Below are 14,570 nucleotides of genomic sequence, written 5' to 3'. Positions count from 1 at the left end.
AGAAAAGAAATACTAAAGCTTCTAGAGGCAGGTATAATCTATCCCGTTGCTGATAGTAAGTGGGTAAGTCATGTCCATTGTGTCCCTAAGAAGGGAGGTATAACTGTTGTTCCTAATGATAAAGATGAATTGATTCCACAAAGAATTATCACAGGTTATAGGATGGTAATTGATTTCCGCAAATTAAATAAAGCTACTAAAAAGGATCATTACCCCTTACCTTTTATTGATCAAATGCTAGAAAGATTATGCAAACATACACACTATTGCTTTCTAGATGGTTATTCTGGTTTCTCTCAAATACCCGTGTCGGCTAGAGATCAATCAAAGACTACTTTTACATGCCCTTTTGGTACTTTTGCTTATAGACGTATGCCTTTTGGTTTATGTAATGCACCTGCTACCTTTGAAAGATGCATGACGGCTATATTCTCTGACTTTTGTGAAAATATTTGTGAGGTTTTCATGGACGATTTTTCCGTCTATGGTTCCTCTTTTGATGATTGCTTGAGCAATCTTGATCGAGTTTTGCAGAGATGTGAAGAAACCAATCTTGTCTTGAATTGGGAAAAGTGCCACTTTATGGTTAATGAAGGTATTGTCTTGGGGCACAAAGTTTCTGAAAGAGGTATTGAAGTTGATAAAGCCAAGGTTGATGCTATTGAAAAGATGCCATGTCCCAAGGACATCAAAGGTATAAGAAGTTTCCTTGGTCACGCCGGATTTTACAGGAGGTTCATTAAGGACTTCTCAAAAATTTCTCGGCCTCTGACTAATTTATTGCAAAAAGATATACCATTTGTCTTTGATGATGATTGTGTAGAAGCATTTGAAATACTTAAGAAAGCATTAGTCACTGCACCTGTTGTTCAGCCACCTGATTGGAATTTACCCTTTGAAATTATGTGTGATGCTAGTGATTATGCTGTAGGTGCTGTTCTAGGGAAAAGAGTTGATACAAAATTAAATGTTATTCATTATGCTAGTAAGACTCTAGACAATGCTCAAAGAAATTATGCTACTACTGAAAAAGAGCTTTTAGCACTTGTATTTGCTTGTGATAAGTTCAGATCTTATATTGTTGATTCTAAAGTAACTATTCAAACTGATCATGCTGCTATTAAATATCTTATGGAAAAGAAAGATGCTAAACCTAGACTTATTAGATGGATTCTATTGCTACAAGAATTTGATTTGCATATTGTTGATAGAAAGGGAGCTGAGAACCCCGTTGCAGACAACTTGTCTAGGTTAGAAAATATTCTTGATGACCCACTACCTATTAATGATAGCTTTCCTGATGAACAATTAAATGTTATAAGTACTTCTCGTAGTACTCCATGGTATGCTGATTATGCTAATTATATTGTTGCTAAATTTATACCACCTAGCTTCACATACCAACAAAAGAAAAAGTTTTTCTATGATTTAAGACATTACTTTTGGGATGACCCACATCTTTATAAAGAAGGAGTAGATGGTGTTATTAGACGTTGTGTACCTGAGCATGAACAGGAACAGATCCTACGCAAGTGTCATTCCGAGGCTTATGGAGGACACCACGCTGGAGATAGAACTGCACATAAGGTATTGCAATCTGGTTTTTATTGGCCTACTCTCTTCAAGGATGCCCGTAAGTTTGTCTTGTCTTGTGATGAATGTCAAAGAATTGGTAATATTAGTAGACGTCAAGAAATGCCTATGAATTATTCACTTGTTATTGACCGTTTGATGTTTGGGGCTTTGATTATATGGGGCCTTTTCCTGCCTCTAATGGATACACACATATTCTAGTTGCTGTTGATTACGTTACTAAGTGGGTAGAAGCTATTCCAACTAGTAGTGCTGATCATAACACTTCTATTAAAATGCTTAAAGAAGTTATTTTCCCGAGGTTTGGAGTCCCTAGATATTTAATGACTGATGGTGGTTCACACTTTATTCGTGGTGCTTTCCGTAAAATGCTTGCTAAATATGATGTTAATCATAGAATTGCATCTCCTTATCACCCACAGCCTAGTGGTCAAGTAGAGTTGAGCAATAGAGAGCTCAAATTAATTTTGCAAAAGACTGTTAATAGGTCTAGAAAGAATTGGTCCAAGAAACTTGATGACGCATTATGGGCTTATAGAACTACATATAAAAATCCCATGGGTATATCTCCGTATAAAATGGTTTATGGAAAAGCATGCCACTTACCTCTCGAACTAGAACATAAGGCATATTGGGCTATTAAAGAGCTCAACTATGATTTTAAACTTGCCGGTGAGAAGAGGTTATTTGATATTAGTTCACTTGATGAATGGAGAACCCAAGCATATGAAAATGCCAAGTTGTTTAAAGAAAAAGTCAAAAGATGGCATGACAAAAGGATACAAAAGTGTGAGTTTAATGTAGGTGATTATGTTGCTATACAACTCTCGTTTAAGATTTTTTTGCAGGCAAACTTCTCTCTAAATGGGAAGGCCCCTATGTTATCGAAGAGGTCTATCGTTCCGGTGCCATCAAAATCAACAACCTCGAGGGCACAAATCCAAAGGTGGTAAATGGTCAAAGAATTAAACATTATATCTCAGGTAATCCCATAAATGTTGAAACCAATATTATTGAAACCGTAACCCCGGAGGAATACATAAGGGACACTTTCCGGAACGTTTCAGACTCCAAAAAGGAATAGGTATGTGGTACGGTAAGTAAACCGACTCCAAAACAATTTTTAAGGCAATATTTCTCCGTTTTGGAATATTTAGAAAAATAGAAAAATAAGTAGCAGTCCGGGAAGGACACGAGGGCCCCACGAGGGTGGTGGGCGCGCCCTACCCCCCTGGGCGCGCCCCCTACCTCGTGAGCACCTCGTGTGCCTTCCGGACTCCGTTTTCTTGCACGTTACGTATTTTGGTCGGTAAAAGTTCATTATATACTCTCCCGAAGGTTTTGACTCATGTATCACGCAAAAATCTCCTGTCTTTGTTTCGAGCTGTTTTTCTGACAGATCTAGATTATCATGACGTCCCCAAGTGCTTCTAAGGACAAGTTCTTCGAGAAGGTCATCAACCCTTACCTCGCGGAGGTGCTGCGACACCCTCAAACCATTGAGATGCGTGATGGGTTGTTGCACATCCGCGATGTTGAGGGACCAAAGGGAACCGGAAGCGTGGAAACGAGGCTCAACGCAATGGAGCAACAAATTTTCAAGTGCCAAGGGATGGTGGAGCGTGGAATCAACGCTAGCCACACGATGCTCGCGGAGTTCACTAACAACTACAAGCCGGATGCCAAGAACACCGAGGAGTCCATCTTCAAGCTATATGAGAAGATCAAGCACCTCCAAGCCCAAATCTATGACCTGCAAAACCAAAACTGTGAGTATGAATATAGATTCAAAAGAATGAGTTTGGCTGCAGATGCGAGGATTCCGGAGACTCGATCATCCTTCTATGATGGTGAACCTATGCCTTGGAAGATGGATGACAAGCCCGCATCATCAACAACACCTCCACCTTCTTCACCGACAAAGGAGACATAATCACATGGGTATGGGCACTCCCCTTGGCAACTGCCAAGCTTGGGGGAGGTGCCCCGGTATCGTATCACAATCACAACTCCTATCTTTACCGTTTTTATTAGTTCGATCCTATTAGTAGTATCTTGATCTAGTAGAATAAAGTTTTTGGCATGATCTAGTTTTGAGTTTGCTTTATGATCTCCCTTTGTAATCGAGTCCGTGAGCTATATATAATAAAGATTAGTGTTGAGTTAAGGGCTTGATTATTTTGCCATGATCTTGGGTGAATAAAAGAAAAGAGAAAAAGAATAAAAAGAAAAAAAGAGTTCATATTGATCTTATTGAGAGTAATGACTTCACATAGAAAGAGTATGATGATTAAAAGTTGTTGGGAGTTGGCAAACATAGCTTTGGTCATTGTTGCAATTAATAGGAAGTAATAAGGAAAGAGAGGTTTTCACATATAGATATATTATCATTGACATCTTTCATGATTGGGAGCACTCATTAAAATATGACATGCTAAAGAGTTGATGTTGGACAAGGAAGACAACGTAATGAGTTATGTCTTTCTTATATCTGAGATAAAGTATGTTGTCATGGATCCTCTAACTTGTTGAGCTTGCCTTCCCCCCTCATGCTAGCCAAATTCTCAGCACCAAGTAGAAATACTACTTGTGCTTCCAAATACCCTTAAACCAGTTTTGCCATGAGAGTCCACCATATCTACCTATGGATTGAGTAAGATCCTTCAAGTAAGTTGTCATCGGTGCAAAGCAATAAAAATTTCTCTAAATATGTATGATTGATTGGTGTGGGAGAAATAAGCTTTATACGATCTTGTGATGTGGAAGTAATAAAAGCGACGGACTGCATAATAAAGGTTCATATCACAAGGGGCAATATAAAGTGACGTTCTTTCGCATTGAGATTTTATGCATCAAACCATAAAAGCGCATGGCAACCTCTGCTTCCCTTTGCGAAGGGCCTATCCTTTATTATTATCTTCTACCTTATGCAAGAGTCATGGTGATCTTCACCTTTTCTTTTTCATTTTATCCTTTGGCAAGCTCAGCATGTTGGAAAGAACATGATATATATATATATATAATTGGATGTAGGGGAGCATGAAGCATTATTGTTGACATTACCCTTGAGGTAAAAGGTTGTGGGGCAAAACTATAAGCCCCTATCTTTCTCTATGTCCGATTAAAACTCCGTAACCACAAGTATCGCGTGAGTGTTAGCAATTATGGAGGACTAAATGATAGTTGAGTATGTGGACTTGCTTTTTTAGCTCTGACATAGACTCTTTCCGATGTTATGATAAATTGCAATTGCTTCAATGACTGAGATTGTAGTTTGTTGGAGCCCAATAAGGTATATGATTTATACTCTTGCATTGTGAATGGATCATCACTTGAACATAAGTAATCATATGACAAAATCTATATATGTTGCTGTTATGAGAATAATCATGATGCCTTCATGTCCGTATTTTATTTTTATCGATGCCTCTACCTCTAAACATGAGTACATATTTATTGTTATCGGCTTTTCGCTTGAGGACAAGCGAGGTCTAAGCTTGGGGGAGTTGATACGTCCATTTTGCATCATGCTTTTATATCGATATTTATCGCATTATGGACTGTTATTTCACTTTATGTCACAATACTTATGGCTATTCTCTCTTATTTTACAAGGTTTACATAAGGAGGGAGAATGCCGGTGATGTCTACTACACAACCTTCTTCTTGTAGACTTTGTTGGGCCTCCAAGTGCAGAGGTTTGTAGGACAGTAGCAAATTTCCCTCAAGTGGATGACCTAAGGTTTATCAATCCGTAGGAGGCGTAGGATGAAGATGGTCTCTCTCAAGCAACCCTGCAACCAATTAACAAAGAGTCTCTTGTGTCCCCAACACACCCAATACAATGGTAAATTGTATAGGTGCACTAGTTCGGCGATGAGATGGTGATACAAGTGCAATATGGATAGTAGATAATAGTTTTGGTAATCTGAAATAATAAAAACAGCAAGGTAGCAAGTGATAAAAGTGAGCGTAAACGGTATTGCAATGATGGTAAACAAGGCCTAGGGTCCATACTTTCGCTAGTGTAAGTTCCCTCAACAATACTAACATAATTGGATCACATAACTATCCCTCAACATGCAACAAAGAGTCACTCCAAAGTCACTAATAGCGGAGAACGAACGAAGAGATTATGGTAGGGTACGAAACCACCTCAAAGTTATTCTTTCCAATCAATCCGTTGGGCTATTCCTATAAGTGTCACAAACAGCCCTAGAGTTCGTACTAGAATAACACCTTAAGACACAAATCAATCAAAACCCTAATGTCACCTAGATACTCCAATGTCACCTCAAGTATCCGTGGGTATGATTATACGATATGCATCACACAATCTCAGATTCATCTATTCAACCAACACAAAGGACCTCAAAGAGTGCCCCAAAGTTCTACCGGAGAATCACGACGAAAACGTGTGCCAACCCCTATGCATAGGTTCCCAATGTCACGAAACCCGCAAGTTGGTCACCAAAACATACATCAAGTGGCACGTGGTATCCCATTGTCACCACAGATATCCATGGCAAGACATACATCAAGTGTTCTCAAATCTTTAAAGACTCAATCCGATAAGATTACTTCAAGGGGAAAACTCAATTCATTACAAGAGAGAAGAGGGGGAGGAGAAACATAAGATCCAACTATAATAGCAAAGCTCGCGATACATCAAGATCGTACCAAATCAAGAACACGATAGAGAGAGAGAGATCAAACACATAGCTACTGGTACATACCCTCAGCCCCGAGGGAGAACTACTCCCTCCTCGTCATGGAGAGCACCGGGATGATGAAGATGGCCACCGGAGAGGGATTGCCCCCTTCGGCAGGGTGCCGGAACGGGTCTAGATTGGTTTTCGGTGGCTACGGAGGCTTCTGGCGACGGAATTCCCGATCTATTTTGCGTTCTAGAAGTTTTAGGTCACGTAGGTATATATGGATGCAGGAGGTACGTCAGGGGAGCCACGAGGGCCCCACGAGACAGGGGGCGCGCCCTAGGGGGGGCGCCCCCCACCCTCGTGAGCACCTTGTTTCTTCCTTGACGTGGGGTCCAAGTCCATCAAGTGTGTTTCCTTCCAAAATAACTTCTCCAGTTGATTTCGTTCCGTTTCGACTCCGTCTGATATTCCTTTTCTTCAAAACACTGAAATAGGCATAAAACAGCAAATCTGGGCTGGGCCTCCGGTTAATAGGTTAGTCCCAAAAGTAATATAAAAGTGGATAATAAAGCCCAATATTGCCCAAAACAGTAGATAATATAGCATGGAGCAATCAAAAATTATAGATACGTTGGAGACGTATCAAGCATCCCCAAGCTTAATTCCTGCTCGTCCTCGAGTAGGTAGATGATAAAAAAGATAATTTTTGATGTGGAATGCTAGTTGGCATAATTTCAATGTACTTCTTCTTAATTGTGGCATGAATATTCAGATCCATAAGATTCAAGACAAACGTTCATATTGACATAAAAATAATAATGTTTCAAGCATACTAACTAAGCAATCATGTCTTCTCAAAATAACATGGCCAAAGAAAGCTATCCCTACAAAATCATATAGTCTGGCTATGCTCCATCTTCACCACACAACATATTTAAATCATGCACAACCCCGATGACAAGCCAAGCAATTGTTTCATACTCTAACTTTTTCAAAACTTTTTCAATCTTCACGCAATACATGAGCATGAGCCATGGATATAGCACTATAGGTGGAATAGAATGGTGGTTGTGGAGAAGACAAAAAGGAGGGGAAGACAGTCTCACATCAACTAGGCGTATCAACGGGCTATGGAAATGCCCATCAATAGATATCAATGTGAGTGAGTAGGGATTGCCATGCAACGGGTGCACTAGAGCTATAAGTATATGAAAGCTCAAAAAGAAACTAGTGGGTGTGCATCCAACTTGCTTGCTCATGAAGACCTAGGGCAATTTGAGGAAGCCCATCATTGGAATATACAAGCCAAGTTCTATAATGTAAAATTCCCACTAGTATATGAAAGTGACAACATATGAGACTCTCTATATGAAGAACATGGTGCTACTTTGAAGCACAATATATGAGACTCGCTATATCATGGTGCTACTTTGAAGAACAAGTGTGGAAAAAAGGATAGTAGCATTTTCCCTTCTTTTTTTATTTGGCCTTTCTCTTTTTTTGGCCTTTATTTTTTATGGCCTTTCTCTTTTTTTGGGACAATGCTCTACTGAATGATGACCATCACACTTCTATTTATTTACAACTCAATGATTACAACTCGATTCTAAAACAAAGTATGACTCTATATGGATGCCTCCGGCGGTGTACCGGGATATGCAATGAATCAAGAGTGACAAGTATGAAGAAATTATGAATGGTGGCTTTGCCACAAATACTATGTCAACTACATGATCATGCTAAGCAATATGACAATGATGAGTGTGTCATGATGAACTAGATGGTGGAAAGTTGCATGGCAATATATCTCGGAATGGCTATGGAAATGCCATAATAGGTAGGTATGGTGGCTGTTTTGAGGAAGGTATGTGGTGGGTTTATGGTACCAGCGAAAGTTGCGCGGTACTAGAGAGGCTAGCAAAGGTGGAAGGGTGAGAGTGCGTATAATCCATGGACTCAACATTAGTCATAAAGAACTCATATACTTATTGCCAAAATCTAGAAGTTATCAAAGCAAAGTATTACGCGCATGCTCCTAGGGGGATAGATTGGTAGGAAAATACCATCGCTCGTCCCCGACCGCCACTCATAAGGAAGACAATCAATAAATAAATCATGCTCCGACTTCGTCACATAACGGTTCACCATACGTGCATGCTACGGGAATCACAAACTTCAACACAAGTATCTCTCAAATTCACAACTACTCAACTAGCATGACTCTAATATCACCATCTCCATATCTCAAAACAATCATCAAGTATCAAACTTCTCTTAGTATTCAACACACTCATAAGAGAATATTATTATTCTTGAATACCTACCATATTAGGATTTTAAGCAAATTACCATGCTATTTAAGACTCTCAAAATAATATAAGTGAAGCATGAGAGTTCATATATTTCTTAAAAATAAAACTACCACCATGCTCTAAAAGATATAAGTGAAGCACTAGAGCAAATGACAAACTACTCCGAAAGATATAAGTGAAGATTAATGAGTAGTCAAATAATTATGCAACTATGTGAAGACTCTCTAACATTTAATAATTTCAGATCTTGGTACTCTATTCAAACAGCAAGCAAAGCAAAATAAAATGACATCTAAGAATGGCAAACATCATGTGAAGAAGCAAAAACTTAGGATCAACCGATACTAACCGATAATTGTTGAAGAAGAAAGGTGGGATGCCAACCGGGGCATCCCCAAGCTTAGACGCTTGAGACTTCTTGAAATATTATCTTGGGGTGCCTTGGGAATCCCCAAGCTTGAGCTTTTGTGTCTCCTTAATTCCTCTCATATCAAGGTCTCCCTAAATCTCAAAAGCTTCATCCACACAAAACTCAACAAGGACTCGTGAGATAAGTTAGTATAAACCATTGCAAAAACCTTATCATACTCTACTGTAGAAAATCACTAAAATTATTATTCAACACTGCATACTAAATGCCTCTGCATATTTAATAGTCCTATCCTCAAATAGAATCATCAAAGAAGCAAACATATGCAAACAATGCAAACATAACAGCAATCTGCCTAAACAGGATAGTCTGTAAAGAATGATGCAACATCCATACTTCCCTAGCTCCAAAAATTATGAAATAAAATTCCCACTGTAGTAAATTTATCATAGCTTAATATGCAAAATGTTTCAACATTTTGTCACATTCTGACTTTTCTAGGGAATTATTGCAACAGCGGTAAACTTTCTGTTTTCAAACAGCAACATGTATACTTGTAACATAGGCATAGTAAAGGCTATCAATGCCACTTCTATTGAAATAAAAGATGCAAAACATTGTTCTAAATAACAGCAAGAAAATCTTAACAAAATAAATTGACGCTCCAAGCAAAACACATATCATGTGGCGAATAAAAATATAGCTCCAAGTAAAGTTACCGATGAACGAAGACGAAAGAGGGGATGCCATCCGGGGCATCCCCAAGCTTAGGCTCTTGGCTATCCTTGAATATTACCTTGGGGTGCCTTGGACATCCCCAAGCTTAGGCTCTTGCCACTCCTTATTCCATAGTCCATCGAATCCTTACCCAAAACTTGAAAACTTCGCAACACAAAACTTAACAGAAAACTCGTAAGCTCTGTTAGTGTAAGAAAGCAAATCACCATCATAAGGTACTGTAGTGAACTCATTCTTTATTTATATTGGTGTTAAACCTACTGTATTCCAACTTCTATATGGTTTATAAACTATTTTACTAGCCATAGATTCATCAAAATAAGTAAACAACACATGAAAAACAGAATCTATCAAAAACAGAATAGTCTGTAGTAATCTGGATCAAACGCATACTTCTGGGACTCATAAAATTCTAAAATAAATTGCTGGACCTGAGTAATTTATCTATTAATCATATTCAAAAATAATTAACTAAATATCACCCTTAAAATAAAAATGGAAGCAATTCTCGTGAGCGCTAAAGTTTCTGTTTTTGACAGCATGATCAACAAGACTTTCCCCAAGTCTTCCCAAAGGTTCTACTTGGCACAAACACTAATTAAAAGCATAAAACAACATCTAAACAGAGGCTAGATGAATTATTTATTACTATACAGGAACAAAAAGCAAGGAACAAAAATAAAATTGGGTTGCCTCCCAACAAGCGCTATCGTTTAACGCCCCTAGCTAAGCATCATGATTTCAATGATGCTCACATAAAGGATAAGAATTGGAACATAAAGAGAGCATCATGAAGAATATGACTAGCACATTTAAGCCTAACCCACTTCCTATGCATAGGGATTTTGTGAGCAAACAACTTGTGAGAACAAGAATCAACTTGCATAGGAAGGTAAAACAAGCATAACTTCAAAATTTTAAGCACATAGAGAGGAAACTTGATATTATTGCAATTCCTGCAAGCATATATTCCTCCCTCATAATAATTTTCAGTAGCATCATGAATGAATTCAACAATATAACTCTCACCTAAATCATTCTTTTCATGATCTGCAAGCATAGAATTTTTATTACTCTCCACATAAGCAAATTTCTTCTCATGAATAGTAGTGGGAGCAAACTCAACAAAATAACTATCATGTGAGGCATAATCCAATTGAAAGTTAAAATCATGATGACAAGTTTCATGGATATCATTATTCTTTATAGCATACAAGTCATCACAATAATCATCATAGATATCAACTTTGTTCTCATAATCAATTGGAACCTCTTCCGGAATAGTGGATTCATCACGAAATAAAGTCATGACTTCTCCAAATCCACTTTCATCAATATAATCATCATAAATAGGAGGCATGCTTTCATCATAATAAATTTGCTCATCAAAACTTGGGGGACAAAAAATATCATCTTCATCAAACATAGCTTCCCCAAGCTTGTGGCTTTGCATATCATTAGCATCATGGATATTCAAGGAATTCATACTAACAACATTGCAATCATGCTCATCATTCAAATATTTAGTGCCAAACATTTTATAGATTTCTTCTTCTAGCACTTGAGCACAGTTATCCTTTCCATCATACTCACGAAAGATATAAAAAAGGTGAAGCGTATTAGACAAACTCAATTCCATTTTTTATAGTTTTCTTTTATAAACTAAACTAGTGATAAAACAAGAAACTAAAAGACTCGATTGCAAGATCTAAAGATATACCTTCAAGCACTCACCTCCCCGGCAACGACACCAGAAAAGAGCTTGATGTCTACTACACAACCTTCTTCTTGTAGACATTGTTGGGCCTCCAAGTGCAGAGGTTTGTACGACAGTAGCAAATTTCCCTCAAGTGGATGGCCTAAGGTTTATCAATCCGTAGGAGGCATAGGATGAAGATGGTCTCTCTCAAGCAACCCTGCAACCAAATAATAAAGAGTCTCTGGTGTCCCCAACACACCCAATACAATGGTAAATTGTATAGGTGCACTAGTTCGGCGATGAGATGGTGATACAAGTGCAATATGGATAGTAGATAAAGGTATTTGTAATCTGAAAATATAAAAACAGCAAGGTAACTAATGATAAAAGTGAGCGTAAACGGTATTGCAATGATAGGAAACAAGGCCTAGGGTTCATACTTTCACTAGTGTAAGTCCTCTCAACAATACTAACATAATTGGATCATAAAACTATCCCTCAACATGCAACAAAGAGTCACTCCAAAGTCACTAATAGCGGAGAACGAACGAAGAGATTATTGTAGGGTATGAAACCACCTCAAAGTTATTCTTTCTAATCAATCCGTTGGGCTATTCCTATAAGTGTCACAAACAGCCCTAGAGTTCGTACTAGAATAACACCTTAAGACACAAATCAATCAAAACCCTAATGTCACCTAGATACTCCAATGTCACCTCAAGTATCCGTGGGTATGATTATACGATATGCATCACACAATCTCAGATTCATCTATTCAACCAACACAAAGGACCTCAAAGAGTGCCCCAAAGTTCTACTGGAGAATCACGACGAAAACGTGTGCCAACCCCTATGCATAGGTTCCCAATGTCACGAAACCCGCAAGTTGGTCACCAAAACATACATCAAGTGGCACGTGGTATCCCATTGTCACCACAGATATCCACGGCAAGACATACATCAAGTGTTCTCAAATCTTTAAAGACTCAATCCGATAAGATTACTTCAAGGGGAAAACTCAATTCATTACAAGAGAGAAGAGGGGGAGGAGAAACATAAGATCCAACTATAATAGCAAAGCTTGCGATACATCAAGATCATACCAAATCAAGAACACGAGAGAGAGAGAGAGAGATCAAACACATAGCTACTGGTACATACCCTCAGCCCCAAGGGAGAACTACTCCCTCCTCGTCATGGAGAGCACCGGATGATGAAGATGGCCACCAGAGAGGGATTGCCCCCTCCGGCAGGGTGCCGGAACGGGTCTAGATTTGTTTTCGGTGGCTACGGAGGCTTCTAGCGGCGGAATTCCCGATCTATTTTGCGTTCTAGAAGTTTTAGGTCACGTAGGTATATATGGGTGCAGGAGGTACGTCAGGGGAGCCACGAGGGCCCCACGAGACAGGGGGCGCGCCCCCACCCTTGTGAGCACCTCGTTTCTTCCTTGACGTGGGGTCCAAGTCCATCAGGTGTGTTTCCTTCCAAAAATAACTTCTCCTGTTGATTTCGTTCCATTTCGACTCTGTCTGATATTCCTTTTCTTCAAAACACTGAAATAGGCATAAAACAACAAATCTGGGCTAGGCCTCCGGTTAATAGGTTAGTCCCAAAAGTAATATAAAAATGGATAATAATGCCCAATATTGCCCAAAACAGTAGATAATATAGCATGGAGCAATCAAAAATTATAGATACGTTGGAGACGTATCAGCCGACAGCTGGAATTTTGGGCTGGAAAAGGAGCGAATATTAAAGACCTATTCTGCGCAACTCCAAAAGTCCTGAAACTCCACGGAACATCTTAAAACAAATAAAGAAAAATCCTCGCCAAAGATGAAGGCCAGGGGGCCCACACCCTGCTCATGAGGGTGGGGGCGCGCCCCCCTAGGGTGCGCCCCCTACCTCGTGGGCCCCCTGATGGCTCTTCGACGTCCATCTTCTCCTATATGAAGTCTTTCGATGAGAAAAAAATAAAGAGGAACTTTTCGGGACGAGACTCCGCCGCCATGAGGCGGAACCTTGGCGGATCCAATCTAGAGCTCCGGCAGAGCTGTTCTGCCGGGGATACTTCCCTCCGGGAGGGGGAAATCACCACCATCGTCATCACCAACGTTCCTCTCATCGGGAGAGGGCAATCTCCATCAACATCTTCACCAGCACCATCTCATCTCCAAACCCTAGTTCATCTCTTGTATCCAATTCTTGTCTCACAGTCCGGGATTGGTGCTAGTGGGTTGCTAGTAGTGTTGATTACTCCTTGTAGTTGATGGTAGTTGGTTTATTTGGTGGAAGATCATATGTTCAGATCCTATATGCATATTATTACCCCTCTGATTATGAACATGAATATGCTTTGTGAGTAATTGCATTTGTTCCTGAGGACAAGGGAGAAGTCTTGCTATTAGTAGTCATGTGAATTTGGTATTCGTTTGATATTTTGATAAGATGTGTGTTGTCTAGCCTCTAGTTAGGGATGGCAATGGGTCGGGTTTGGGGCGGGTGGAGCTGGTCCAAATCCAACCCATGACCCATCTTCCTACCCTCTGCCCATCCACCAAATTATCCATGGGCAAAACTTGTGCCCATGTCCAAACCCACTGGATACCCACATACCCATGGAGCTCCATGGGCATAGAAAATTCAGCATGAAGCCTTCCCAAAGAGCAAATTAACTCATCATCATTCACTCACAAATGACAACATAAGCTACATGCATAAGTAGGCAACAAGTAATACGAAGAGTCCTTAAGTGTGACATACCAGAGGTTGATTCTCCAGCATATAGCTCATGGGACAAGTTGCATATTTCCTGCCATTTCCCATTGATTCGCTCTTTCTACTATCACTGGCATATGGCCCCACATGTCATACGGGTATCCATTGGATATCCATGGAGCACAAACTATAACCATGCCCAACTCGGCTGTTCGTGGGTATCCATATCCATGGACCCATGGGCGAAAATGTGCTCCATACCCTTGCCCAACCGGGTCGGGTATCCATGGGTATCCAGACCCGTGGATAAAATTGCCATCCCTACCTCTAGTGGTGTTATGTGAACGTCAACTACATAACACTTCACCATTATTTGGGCCTAGAGGAAGGCATTGGGAAGTAATAAGTAGATGATGGGTTGCTAGAGTGACAGAAGCTTAAACCCTAGTTTATGCGTTGCTACATAAGGGGCTGATTTGGAT

The sequence above is a fragment of the Triticum urartu genome, chromosome 6A (assembly GCF_056163025.1).
Source record: "Triticum urartu cultivar PI428250 chromosome 6A, HENAU_Tu73, whole genome shotgun sequence".
NCBI classification, from domain to species: Eukaryota; Viridiplantae; Streptophyta; class Magnoliopsida; order Poales; family Poaceae; genus Triticum; species Triticum urartu.
This window is presented reverse-complemented; position numbering follows the sequence as displayed.